Source organism: Pipistrellus hanaki (assembly GCF_964339955.1).
Source record: "Pipistrellus hanaki genome assembly, chromosome: 5".
Taxonomy (NCBI): Eukaryota; Metazoa; Chordata; class Mammalia; order Chiroptera; family Vespertilionidae; genus Pipistrellus; species Pipistrellus hanaki.
Genome location: NC_140507.1, coordinates 21,314,829 through 21,327,109, shown reverse-complemented (window position 1 = coordinate 21,327,109; position 12,281 = coordinate 21,314,829). Strand labels below are relative to the sequence as shown.

Here is a 12,281-nt window from a genome sequence, read left to right as displayed (position 1 = left end):
TAGCAATGTGGAAAATAAAGGGGACATAGCTTGATCAAGCATCATGAAACACTGAAGTCAATTTGACTCATTATAAAGTGTTCTAGAGGGACCTGCAATATCATGAAAAAGTCCCCAGCCTAAACAATTACTAGTGAATTCATATGGAAAAAAACAACTTATATACGTAGCAATGGGTATACTTCATTGGGTCATTGTGAGAATTAAATAAAATAATGCAAGTAAAACAGCAAACTGTCTTAGATAAAGTGATCATCCAATTAATGCCAATGATATGATAGTATTATTTATTAGTATTGGAGTCTCTTGGCATGAACTCTTTAAACTACTTCAACTTTGAAAAGAAACAAAATTGATTCAATGCAACTCTGTTGATGCCATAGTCAATATGACCTATTCACAGTTCTATCAATGGAATTGGATCAATGGAAGGGCAGAAAACCTATATAAAAGTCTTCTCAATAGAGGCCAAGTTATTGACTGTGCAAAACAGTCTCATCTGGTTTTTCTTTATACCCCTGAGTTGATGGTGATTTTATTTAAGGCAAAATTGAGAACTCATTGAGTTGCAAATCAATAAACTTTTTCTTTTCTTTTTTATTAAAATATATATATTATTTCAGAGAGGAAGGAAAAGGGAGAGAGAGAGAGATGGAAACATCAATAATGAGAGAGAAACTTAGATCTGCTGCCTGCTTCATGCCCTTCACTGGAGATTGGGCCACAACCCAGGCATGTGCCCTAGACCAGAATCGAACTCAAGACCCTTCAGACCTAGACAGATGCTCTATCCACTGAGCCAAACTGACTAGGGCTCAATAAACTTCTGACTTCAACCTAAAGCTGCCTATTTCAGTAATCCATTGGATCAACAGACACAGTGACAATTGCATCCCCTCTCCCTCCCCCATACCCAACTACCATCTGGATATTCTGAGAAATGAATGAATGAATGATGCAGAGATTCATTGTAAGTTTTCTGAAAGAAAAGGAGTGATACTTGTTATTAATGTTTATAATTCTTTTCCTTTAATCTGTTTTATTTCCTTTTTCTGAATGCAGTGGTTTTGTTTGTTCTGTGTAGTTTAGGCGGTGGCGGCTGCTGCTGCTGCTGCTGCTGCTGCTGCTTCTTCTTCTTCTTCTTCTTCTTCTTCTTCTTCTTCTTCTTCTGTCTTGGTTTATTTTTTTTTTTATCAACATTTAACAAGTCCAATAATTGAGGTCTTTGTGCTAATTTAGAAAAAGTTATTTAATAACAGGAGAAAGCAGACCTGTTGATAATTCCGGGTCTAGGTAACAGAAGAGGGTCTTGCAATCATTATAAGCTGCATGTGTTTCCAAGTATATACAAAAAATATAGAGGTGAGTGGGTTTAACTAAGAGACAACTTTCTTCTGGAGCACTGTCACTAAGAAAAATTGGCCTTAGGTTAAAAAGCTGCTACAAAGAGTTCATCCATGTCCTGAGTTTGCAGAGAGAACTCAATTACTGCATTATTCTTGGACTTGCAGAAAACTCAATGTTCTTCTTTCATTTGGCAACACTGGTCTCCTAGGATATGTGACTGCTTCCAGTTTTCCTCCATCTTCAGTGACAGAGGCAATGGGACCTTCAAAATGTTGGGCCAATAAAATTGGTCACAGATTTGCAATCCAAAAGAAACAGGAGGTTATTGAATTAATTCCAGCAAGGAAGGACTTTGAGGACCTCCTTTGTTAGTTTAATGTCTATGCATTGCATATTTGTACCCACTTTCCCCTCTCAAACTTGAACAATGTTGTCTTACGTTATTCACTATCTTGCATTAAAATGGTTAAGAAAGTAAAAGCAAGACGTGTCTAGCAAAAATTAGCTTCCTAAAAAAATTAAATGTCTAATTTAAATGTCATCTTGAAATGTCTAACCTTTAGGTATGACATTTGTCATAAATAACTTCAGATCCAACAATTTATTACAACGCTTTGTGAGGGCTTTATTTGCCCCAGCCCAAGGGATTGCAAGATTCAGAAAGAGACAAAGTAGGCAGCTAAGAAATAACCTGGGAGACTGAGCTAGTGCTTCTGATCTGCATGTTCCCTGAGCAGTCAGTTATGAGCACGTGTATAGGAGAATCTACTCAAGTATATTAAGAATTTCCATCCTGCCTTTGGAGATTCACAGTGCTCCTGAGCATATTAAAGGCTCTGAAATATCCTACAGTATTAAAATCTCAGTATTCTGATGTTTTCCAAACTTATTTCAAAATGAAACCATTTTTCATGGAAAACATTTTAATACCTGGTGACACATAATTCTCTGTGGATCTCAATTTGGGAAAATACTCTAGGTTAAGAAACTAAATCTGTAAGCCAGTTTTAACTCAATGTGCTTGGTACTCCAAGCTACTGTCTCTCTCTCTCTCTTTTTTAAATCCTTACCTGAGGATATATTTTTCCATTGATTCTTAGAGAGAGTGAAAGGGAGTGACATGTGACCTGTCCAGGGCAGGGATCGAACCTGCAACTGAGGTACATGCCCTTGACAGGTACATGCCCATGCCCCAAACCATCAGATCTGCTCTAACCACTGAGTAAAACTGGCCAGGGCTGCCTTTTTTGTTTTTAATCCTCATCTGAGAATATGTTTGTTTTGTTTTGTTTATTGATTTGAGAGAGTGAGAAAGAAAGAGGGAGAGAGAAAGAAAAAGAGAAACATAGATGTGAGAGAGAAACATCCTTTGGTTGCCTCATGTACAGCCCGAACCGAGAATCAATCACACAACCTATATTATGTGCCCTGATCTGGAATTGAACCTGCCACCTGTTAGTGTGCAGGACATGCTCCAAGTATCTGAGTCACTAGCCAGGGCCAAGCCTACTGATTTAAATGGGAATGGGGGCCCTAACCAGTTTGGCTCAGTGGATAGAGGGTTAACCTGCGGACTCAAGGGTCCCAGGTTTGATTCTGATCAAGGGCATGTACCTGGGTTGTGGGCACATATCCAGTAGGGAGTGTACAGGAGGCAGCTGATTGATGTTTCTAACTCTCTATCCCTCTCCTCTCCCTTCTGTAAAAAATCAATAAAATACATTTAAAAAAATAAAATAAATGAGAATGGGGGTGAAGGCCTTCAGGGGATCCAACTTCTCTTGTATGGACTTTCCCTGGCATACTTAATGACAGTAATTCCCATTCGCCATCATTTCTGCAATTCTAGTCTTATGAAATATAAAATACACAGTGATTTCAACTATGCCTTGCTATGTGACAACTAATGGCAATTTCACTTGGAAACACACACAGAAAGCCAGTCATGCAGTAATGTTCTTGTCAAACTAGGACACTGAGCCAGTTTATATGGTTATAAAAAAAATGCACAACTGATGGTTATAGATTTTTAAAAATTAAATAGTGTCACTGGCTATATTTTTTCCTTCTGAATGATTTCTTCTTTCATTTCTGGAGGCATTTTTATAGTTAAATAAGTAACATTAACCTTATTTTAGACGTGAGTAGCCTATATATATATATATATTTTTTTTTTTTTTTCTGAGAATGATTTAAAGTGGGGTTGGAACACTTTTTCTGAACTGGCCCAAATAATAAATATTTTATGCTTAGCAGTTCATACAATTTCTGTCACAACTAGTCAAGTCTGCCATTGTAACCTGAACGCAGTCAGATAATGAAGAAACAGAGATGAATGTGGCTATGTGCCAATATCATTTAATTTGTAGACACTAAAATTGGAATTTCACATCATTTTCACTTGTCACAAAACGTTCTTTTTATTTCTTTCCAAGCATTTAAAATATATAAAAGCCATTCTTTGCTTATGAGCCATGTAAAAATAGATGGAGGTTGGACTTGGCCTATGGGCTGTATTGTGGTGACTCCTGCTGTAAAGCATCCTGCTGACATTTATATCCATGGGCTGGGGCTGCCTCGAACCCACCCCATTCATAACCCTCTAGCCTTAACTCAGAGACTAGGCAAAGAGACTGACTCTGCTATAGATTCGTAACAAATGGACTCTCTTTTTTCTTTTTTGGTATTCAGATATTTTTCTAATATGATCTTCTGTAAAATGTTCAAGCGACATTCAACACCATTCTACATCAGCTTCAGGTGTGCAGCATAGTGGCCAGACATCTATACAATCTAGGAAGTGATTCCCCAACCCCACCCCAAGCATTCCAGCACTCATCCTGCACCATAGACACAGCTGTGACAATACTACAAATTCACTCCTCACTGACCATCATTTGGTTGATCATTGTGAGCCAGTGGAAATACTTGGACCAATAAATCTAATGTATCAGAGGACAAAATATATTATTTGATAGTCCTACAGACTGGGTTTCATTAAGCGGGTACAACCTGTATTTCATTTGCAATATCACTAGGTAGAATTCATTTCCTACTAGGAGCATTTATTCAAGTGAGGGGCATTCACCATTTTGGGGTGTTGATCCCCCCATCCTGGCCTAACTGTTCTACTTTGCAACTTGTTCTAAAGAAATAGCCAGTGAATTTCTGACTTCTGGGAAAATTCATGAATTGGGGTCCAGGCGGCAGGAAGAGAAGCGGTTGGTGCCCATTGCTTGGTCTTGGCACTGGTAATGGGTGTCAATAAATCCCAGACTCCCTGGGGCACCGTGTTTCATAAAAGGGAAGCGCTGGCTATGCAAACTGATGCCACCAACTGGCTCTGGAAGCTGATTTTCTGGAGAAATTCCAAATATATTCTTAAAAGACCTGCCAAGCCCACATGCATTATGGGCAACCATTTGCTGCCAACCACTGGGATAATAAAGGGCTTGTGAGCCAGCTAAATTATTTTTCATCAATAGATCATAAGTGATACAGCTGACCTCCAACCTTAACTAGTACGATAGTATCACAGAGGTTAAATCAATGGTACCCTCAGTAGACAAATACCAAACAATGACTATTTCACTTAGACTGTGGTGAAAAGAGGAAAAGGCTGACAATGTACCAGGTAATAAGCTTCTCATAAAGCTAAAGATTACATCCTTTCTTGTACATTGGTTGCGGGCACATCCCCAGTAGGGGGTGTGCAAGAGGCAGCTGGTCGATGTTTCTCTCTCATGGATGTTTCTAGCTCTCTATCTCTCTCCCTTCCTCTCTGTAAGAAAATCAATAAAATATATTTAAACACACACACACACACAAAACAAACAAACAAACAAACAAACAAACAAAAACATTAGTTGTTATTACGACCATTATTATAATCATAGATTTTAATGTCCTACATGGCAAATAAAAAAAATAAAAGCTACCCATTGTTGGTTTTCCTTTTCTCTCCCTGTTTTATTTTTTAGGGGGTGGGATTTTCTGATTGGTGAAATGTAGGCCTATATTTATAATTTTCAATAAGTGCTATGTAGATTACTTTAAGTAGCTGAAATTGGTTAGGGTGGGACCCAAAGGTGACCTGTTTTAATGAGGACAGTCACTCATTTGTGTGAATGATGCATGGGCCAATAGAATAGCAATGTGGATGGAGAGTTTATTCAACATTTATTTTTAATATACAATAATTGGAAGTTACTAATGGTTTGATTATGGGGAAAGAGGAAAAAAACAAAATCAAGTATGAATCAGATTTTTGCTCAAGTAACTAGGTAGATGGATGGCTGTGATATTTTCTGTGATGGAGAAAAGGGGGTGCTGAAGGGCTGGACACGTTTGGGTTTAGTCAAGAGTCCTAGTTTGGATGCATAAAATGATTGTGCAGCGTCTAAATGCTGATGTCAAGTCAGAATCTGGAGTTGAATGGCCAGAGATGACTGGAAGAGTCTGATATAAAGGTATGGGGATTGGTGAGTCTTCCTTGGGAGAGAATGTGGAAACAAAAGAGGAGAGGAACCCTAGTATTTAGAAGTCAAACAGAGGAGAGCAGTTAATCTAAGGAAATTGAGAAGGAGCAGCAATTAAAAAGTGAAGGGTGTTTTAAGAATGAGAGAGCAGTCCCTTACATTGAATGCTTCTGTGTGGCTGCATCAGGTGAGACCTATCTAGGGGTTTAGGCAACCTACAGCAGTTCAGGGTATTGTGAAAGCATGAGCCAGATTTTGGGGAGTTAGGAATGTTTGGGAGCTGAGGACATAGACAAGGCAGGTGTAGTCAACTTTTTCAAAACATTTAATCTAAAGAGAAGCAGAAAAATGAGCCAGTAGCTAAAGCTGAATATGATGTTGAGGGAGGAATTTTTCTATTAAAGAGCAGATACTAGAGAAAGTGGAATTAATCAATATAAAGGAAAGAAATTAATAATTCATGTAGCCAGGAACCAGGACTGGCTTCCTCCCTGTGGAGCCAATGCAGTCAGGCAGGACAGTGCATTCAGATTGGCCTTATACTTTGTTTTATGACCTGCAGGTACTGTCTCTAAATTCTTACTAGTTTTATCATTGAATTTGTTTGTCAGGTCGGATGGGACAATGGCTCATGCCCCAGAGGCTGGAACCGGGCTCATACACTGCTGCCTCCCTAGGAAGGGATGTAAGTTGGTTGTTCCTGGTGGCACCCTGGCCCCTCCTACCCTCTGTAGCATGAGCCTGGATGCTGGTACAAGGATGGTTGTGGATGAGCGCCCCCATGACATCCTCAGATGGCCACCCACCAGGCTGGAGTTTGTTGGGTGACCAGATAGAGACTATTGTTTGAAGGAGGGAAAAGGATATAGAAAAATAAGCTCATGTATAAACAAGACAATTGTTGACTCCAGTGAAACTAAAACGTTGTGCAAGAAGAGGAAACTATTCATGCTAAACGACTTAACTGCACATACTATTTCCATGTTCATAATAATTAGAATAATGATCTAATTGAAACTATTATATTAGATACTGATATTTTAGAAAGATCGGAGCATGTTGGGATAAGCCCAAATGACCAGGAAAGTAAGCTAAATCCTTGCCTGCTATCATGGAAATTCAATAAGTAATAACTAAAGCTGAAAAGAAACAACAGTAAAATTATATTATTTAGAAGTTATGGCGGAAACTACCGAATTTATTACCAAAAGAAGTAAAGGTGCTCATTTCTTGGCTTGGGGAGATTGGAAAGTGAGAAATGAGTCATAGAACTAATATCAGTGTTTTATAATAGACTTTAAAAAACTATTTGATTCTAAATTGTATATAAATATTGATAGATATATAGAAGTTTGGTCAAAATAAGGACATTAAAAAGACAGAAAATTTAATCAAAATATTAACTATTGTTGTCTTTCAATAATTTTGTTTTTCTTCTTTTTACTTATCTGTATTTTTTGTCTATCAAAAGTATATTAGTTTCATATAAAAATAATCTTCATTGAGAACAAGAAATTAAAGCTCAGAAAGGTCAGGTAAAGTTCTAATTTTATTTATCTTGTAAACAGCAGAGCTAGGATTCTAATGCAATTCTGTGTGACCCAAATAATATTTATCTTTCATCAAAGCTTTCAATCTCCTTCAAAAACCAAGAAGTAAAATTTTCATGGCGCAATATTGTTTCCCATCTCTGAAGGTCCAGAGAGACTCTTTCTATACCAAATAGTAACAGTCTGTGGCTGTTATTTTCTGCTTTATTGGCCCATGTACCTATTTACTTGTACTTACCTAATTTTCTACTTGCAGAAAGAAAAAAGATTGATTCCAAAGATACATACACTACACACTAGAGCAAAATAAAATAAGTTAAAATGAGGTATGATGTATTTGATTAGCTAGTTTAATGTTCTCATAAATACTGCTGAATGAGTCACACTCAGTTTTCTGAGGATGTGACTTAGTCCCAAGCTCCTTTTGTTTTTTTTAAAATGTATTTTATTGATTTTTTACAGAGAAGAAGGGAGAGGGGTAGAGAGTTAGAAATATCGATGAGAGAGAAACATCCATCAGTTGCCTCCTGTATACCCCCTACTGGGTATGTGCCCGCAACCAAGGTACATGCCCTTGATCAGAATCGAATCTGGGACCCTTGAGTTTGCAGGTTGATGCTCTATCCACCGAGACAAACTGGTTAGGGCTCCTTTTGTTTTCTTATTTATTTTTTTATTTATTTACTTAATTTTGAGAGAGAGAGAGAGAGAGAGAGAGAGAGAGAGAGAGAGAGAGAGAGAGAGAGAGAATGAGTCTATGTGAGAGCAAAATATCATTTGGTTGCTTCCTGCATGCATGTGGGATCAAGCCCACAACCTGAGCATGTGCCGACTGGGAATGGAACAGGCACTCTTTCAGTGCATGGGACGATACCCATCCAACTGAGCCACACCAGCCAGGGCTCCTTTTGTTTTATCATCAGTGCCTAGCAGAGTCCTGGGCACACAGATGCTCAATAAATAGTTGTTGATTTGACTCACTAGCAAAGCTGTGGCTTCTGGAGAAGTGACTAGTTTCTTCCCCCTCTTACTGTGACTATCTTAAAAGGGCATAAGCGAGTCTTTCCTTTATAAAGGCCTCCATTGGGAATGCAGCCTGATGACCAAATATTCACTCATCGAATTAATGGAAAACTGTAACATCCACCAGAAGAATTGTATTTGTAAGGGAAGCCTTAATTTATTTCTGTCCTTTTTCTTAAAAATGGGCAAAGTGACAGGACATAGGAGAGGCACTGATTCCATCTTCATTTGGACAAGGTGTACAGAAGACTGTCACTTAATGTTAGTACCTTTGTGTTGCTTAGGATAACATAGTGATTTCTGTTCAAAGATGATGCAGATGATGACAAAGCAAATGCCCTCTGACTCCTGCTGTTAATTACCTGCAGCTCTTGGGCTTTGCACCATGTCCTCCCTTAGGGTAGCTGGTCTCTGTGAAGTTGGTGGGGTGGAGAATGGTAGCTCTCCATGCTTCTGAGCTCAGACAGTCAGTCAGTCCTTGAGGTTTGTAAGGTATAAATCCATTTTCTCCAGATGAATCTGAAGCTGTAATGTTATAATAACATTCCAATGGAAGCCCACTTTATTGTGTAGCACAATAAGAAGCCCTTTGATAGTAAGTGGTTGGTACAATCTTTCTTAGGAAGTACCTGTTATAAATGATGATATGCTAGGAAGTCAACGTGGAAAAACTATCTTGAAATTTTTCTCCAAAGCTTTATATTCTGTGAAACTTTACTGATGGTACTTTATTGCCTCCTTCTTCCATGTAACAAGGGTTTACCACCTGCTACTTGCCCAAAGGGTTCCAGGTAATGTAAATATAAAGATAAACAGGGCCGGCCAATGTCTGTCTTCAGGGAAGTGACATTCTTGGCAATTTGTCCTGTGCAAAGTCCCAACGTCATTTAGCCTAATGTTTTTGCAAATGATATTCTGGGCTGATATTAAGATGACTCACATAGTAACAATTACAAAAAATCCCAGCAATAATAGTGATACATTTATTGAGTTCTTATTCTCTCCCCCAAATACCTAATTAAGAACCTTTGATATGTCTTATTTCACCTCATCCTCAAAATAACCTTAGAAGGGATACTGTATATGACCAAAATTTTTCATAGGAAGAAACTGAAACTCAGAAAGCTTAAATAATTTACTTTAAGTTGATGGCTAGTAAGTAGTCTGGCCAGAACCCAAACCTAGAGTTTCATGCTTGTAACCACCACATTATATCTGCTTTATCTTCTAGAATGCTCTTCCAAATTTCAAGTGTGTGAGTATTACAATAAACTGTAAGGAGGGTTTCCCCTTTTCTTTCCTTCAACCCTGTTTATTGTGCAGAATGTTAAGACTGGGGAGATGGCATGAGAAGTAAAGCAAAAGAAATCAAAACACCAGCCCTGGATTCCACAATCAGCATGATTGTGTTAGAGACTCAGTAAAACCTGACCTGGCTCATCTGATTCTAAAAGGAGAGATGAAGAAATTCCACCTTGTTCCCCCTGATTCTGTCTCTGGGATAGGTAGATGTGCTATGATAATAACATTAAAACAACTATAAAAATAGTTGTTAAGAGCCTTGGTCCAGCATCAAAAAAGTATATATGGAATTTATAAGAATGCTACTGAGCAGACTCAAGTGGGTTGATTCTGCACACTTTTCCACTGAAGTGGTGAGTGTGGCTTTGCAACAGGGAGGGATGGAGGGAGAAAGAGAGGGAGAGGGGGGAGAGGGAAACGTCAATGTGAGAGAGAAACGTTGATCAGTTGCCTCCCATACAAACCCTGACTAGAGATCGAACCCCCAACCTAGGTATGTGCTCTGACCAAGAGTTGACCCCATAACCTTTATGTGCACAGGATGATGTTCAACTGACCCATATTGGCCAGGTCAAGTCACTTCACTATTTTGAGTCTAAAACCAGGATTTTTTGCAACGTACATGCTGCCTCACATGATTAAATGGCTTTAGTGGTAGAAATGAATTGATTTTGGAGTTTAGAGAAGAATATGATGATCAAGTCTATTGATGTAAGGAATGCTCAAACTTGTAGTGAAATTTTATGAGTTTACTTGAGCCAAACTGATGACAGTTGCTGGGAAGCAAAATCTCAATGGACTGACAAAATGCTCCAGAAAATGGCAGTCTTAACAGTTATTTTGTGCATCAGAATCAAAGGGGAAGATGTAAGGAGGTTACATGAAATCCATTGGTGGGAGAAAGCAAAGTGGGGAAATCTCTGAGGTTGGAAAGCAAGTAAAACTGACAGACACATATTTCTTTTACATTGGTGGGTATAGTATAATTAACAATTAACATTTACAGCATATAGAGAGAGTATGCAAGAGAAGAAGATAACATTGAGGAGTTCTGGGATCTGTGCTCTGGTGTGAGGCTGTACCCTGAGTAATCTGGAAAAATGGGGATTACTCTGACTTTACAAAATTACATTATTACTAGATGCAAAAATGACAATAGGCTCACATAAGGTAAAGATCGACCTTTGTCAAAGAAAATACTTGTGTAGGATATTATTTCCCACAATGACTCACTTTTAGTTAGGAAGTTCTTTGTTTGTTTAACTATATTGTTATTGATTTCAGAAAGGAAGGGAGAGGGGGAGAGAGAGAAACAACAATGATGAGAGAGAATCATCAATCAGCTGCCTCCCGCATTCCCTCTACCTGGGATTGGGATATTGAGCCTAAAACCCAGGCATGTGCCTTAATCAGGAATCAAATTATGACCTGGTTCACAAGTTGACATTCAACCATTGAGCTACATTAGCTGGGCTAGGAATTTTTACCTTCAGACCATCCTAGGTGGTTACTTTAGGTCTGTTGAGTTTGTAAGACCTGCAATACAGTCCCTCCAGCTTGTCAGGTCAGTATGTGGCCCCTTTTTCATCCATAAGTTAAATTATAGAAATGTTTTGACCCTCAGAAAGCTGGGGAAAACCTTTAGAAGTCCCCTTACTTATTTCTAGTTCTTTCAGGAAGAGATAATGTAATTATTATTTTTTTAGGTTTTTGTAAAAATATATTTTACTGATTTTTGACAATGAGTAAGGAAGAGAAATAGAGAGTTAGAAACATCAATGAGAGAGAAAGATCGATCAGCTGCCTGCACACCCCCTCCTGAGGATATGCCAGCAACCAAGGTACATGCCCTTAACCAGAATTGAACTTCAGTCCGTAGGCTGGTGCTCTATTCACTGAGCCAAACTGGTTTTGGCAATGTAATTATTTTTAAAAAGAGAGAGAAAGAGAGAGAGAAAAATACATCTTTCAAAAAGCGTGGTACCTTTTAGTGTTTCCCAACCATTTCCAAATAAGCTCTTATAATTCCTCATTTGGAATTTTACTCATCTAAATCCTTATTTCAAAAACCAGGAAAAAAGTGGAATGTTTCCTCAAAATCATCAAGGCAAGAAACCAAAAATTATCACCTAAGTGACCCTATACTTGGCTTTTCTCATCACCAAGCATTTCATGAGCACTGCCCAAGAGACCACACCACCTGTACAACAGCTACTTCTTTTAACTTCTCGGTGCTGAAGTGTTAAAATGGCAAATGTAGAAGATCATCTGCACTTCATAGCACCATTCAGCAGACTCTGTCCACATGTTCATGCTAATCTCTTAGATATGTCCTTTGGGGATCTGCTCATTCAATGAACTTATGAGTGTAATAGTTTTCTACTTGGGAAGACAAAAATTATTAAGATACAAAAGAATGGTTGGTTGTGGGGGGAATAGGCAGGGAGAAGATATTTGAAGTGCTGATCCTGAGCAGGGCCAGATCCACAGGGGACCAGATCTCTCCATAAACGTCTGTGGGCAGAGATGCTCCCCCTGACCTTGCTGCCTGTGTGAAATCCCAGTACATGCTCGTAGAGCC

The 12,281-nt window shown here is 38.6% G+C and overlaps 1 protein-coding gene across 3 annotated transcripts in view; it reads left to right on the top strand.

Annotated features, from left to right (window-relative positions):
• STK32A (serine/threonine kinase 32A) overlaps nt 1–12,281 on the top strand; it is an 86,050-nt gene that overhangs the window by 8,541 nt on the left and 65,228 nt on the right. The gene's annotated exons all lie outside the window — the stretch shown is intronic.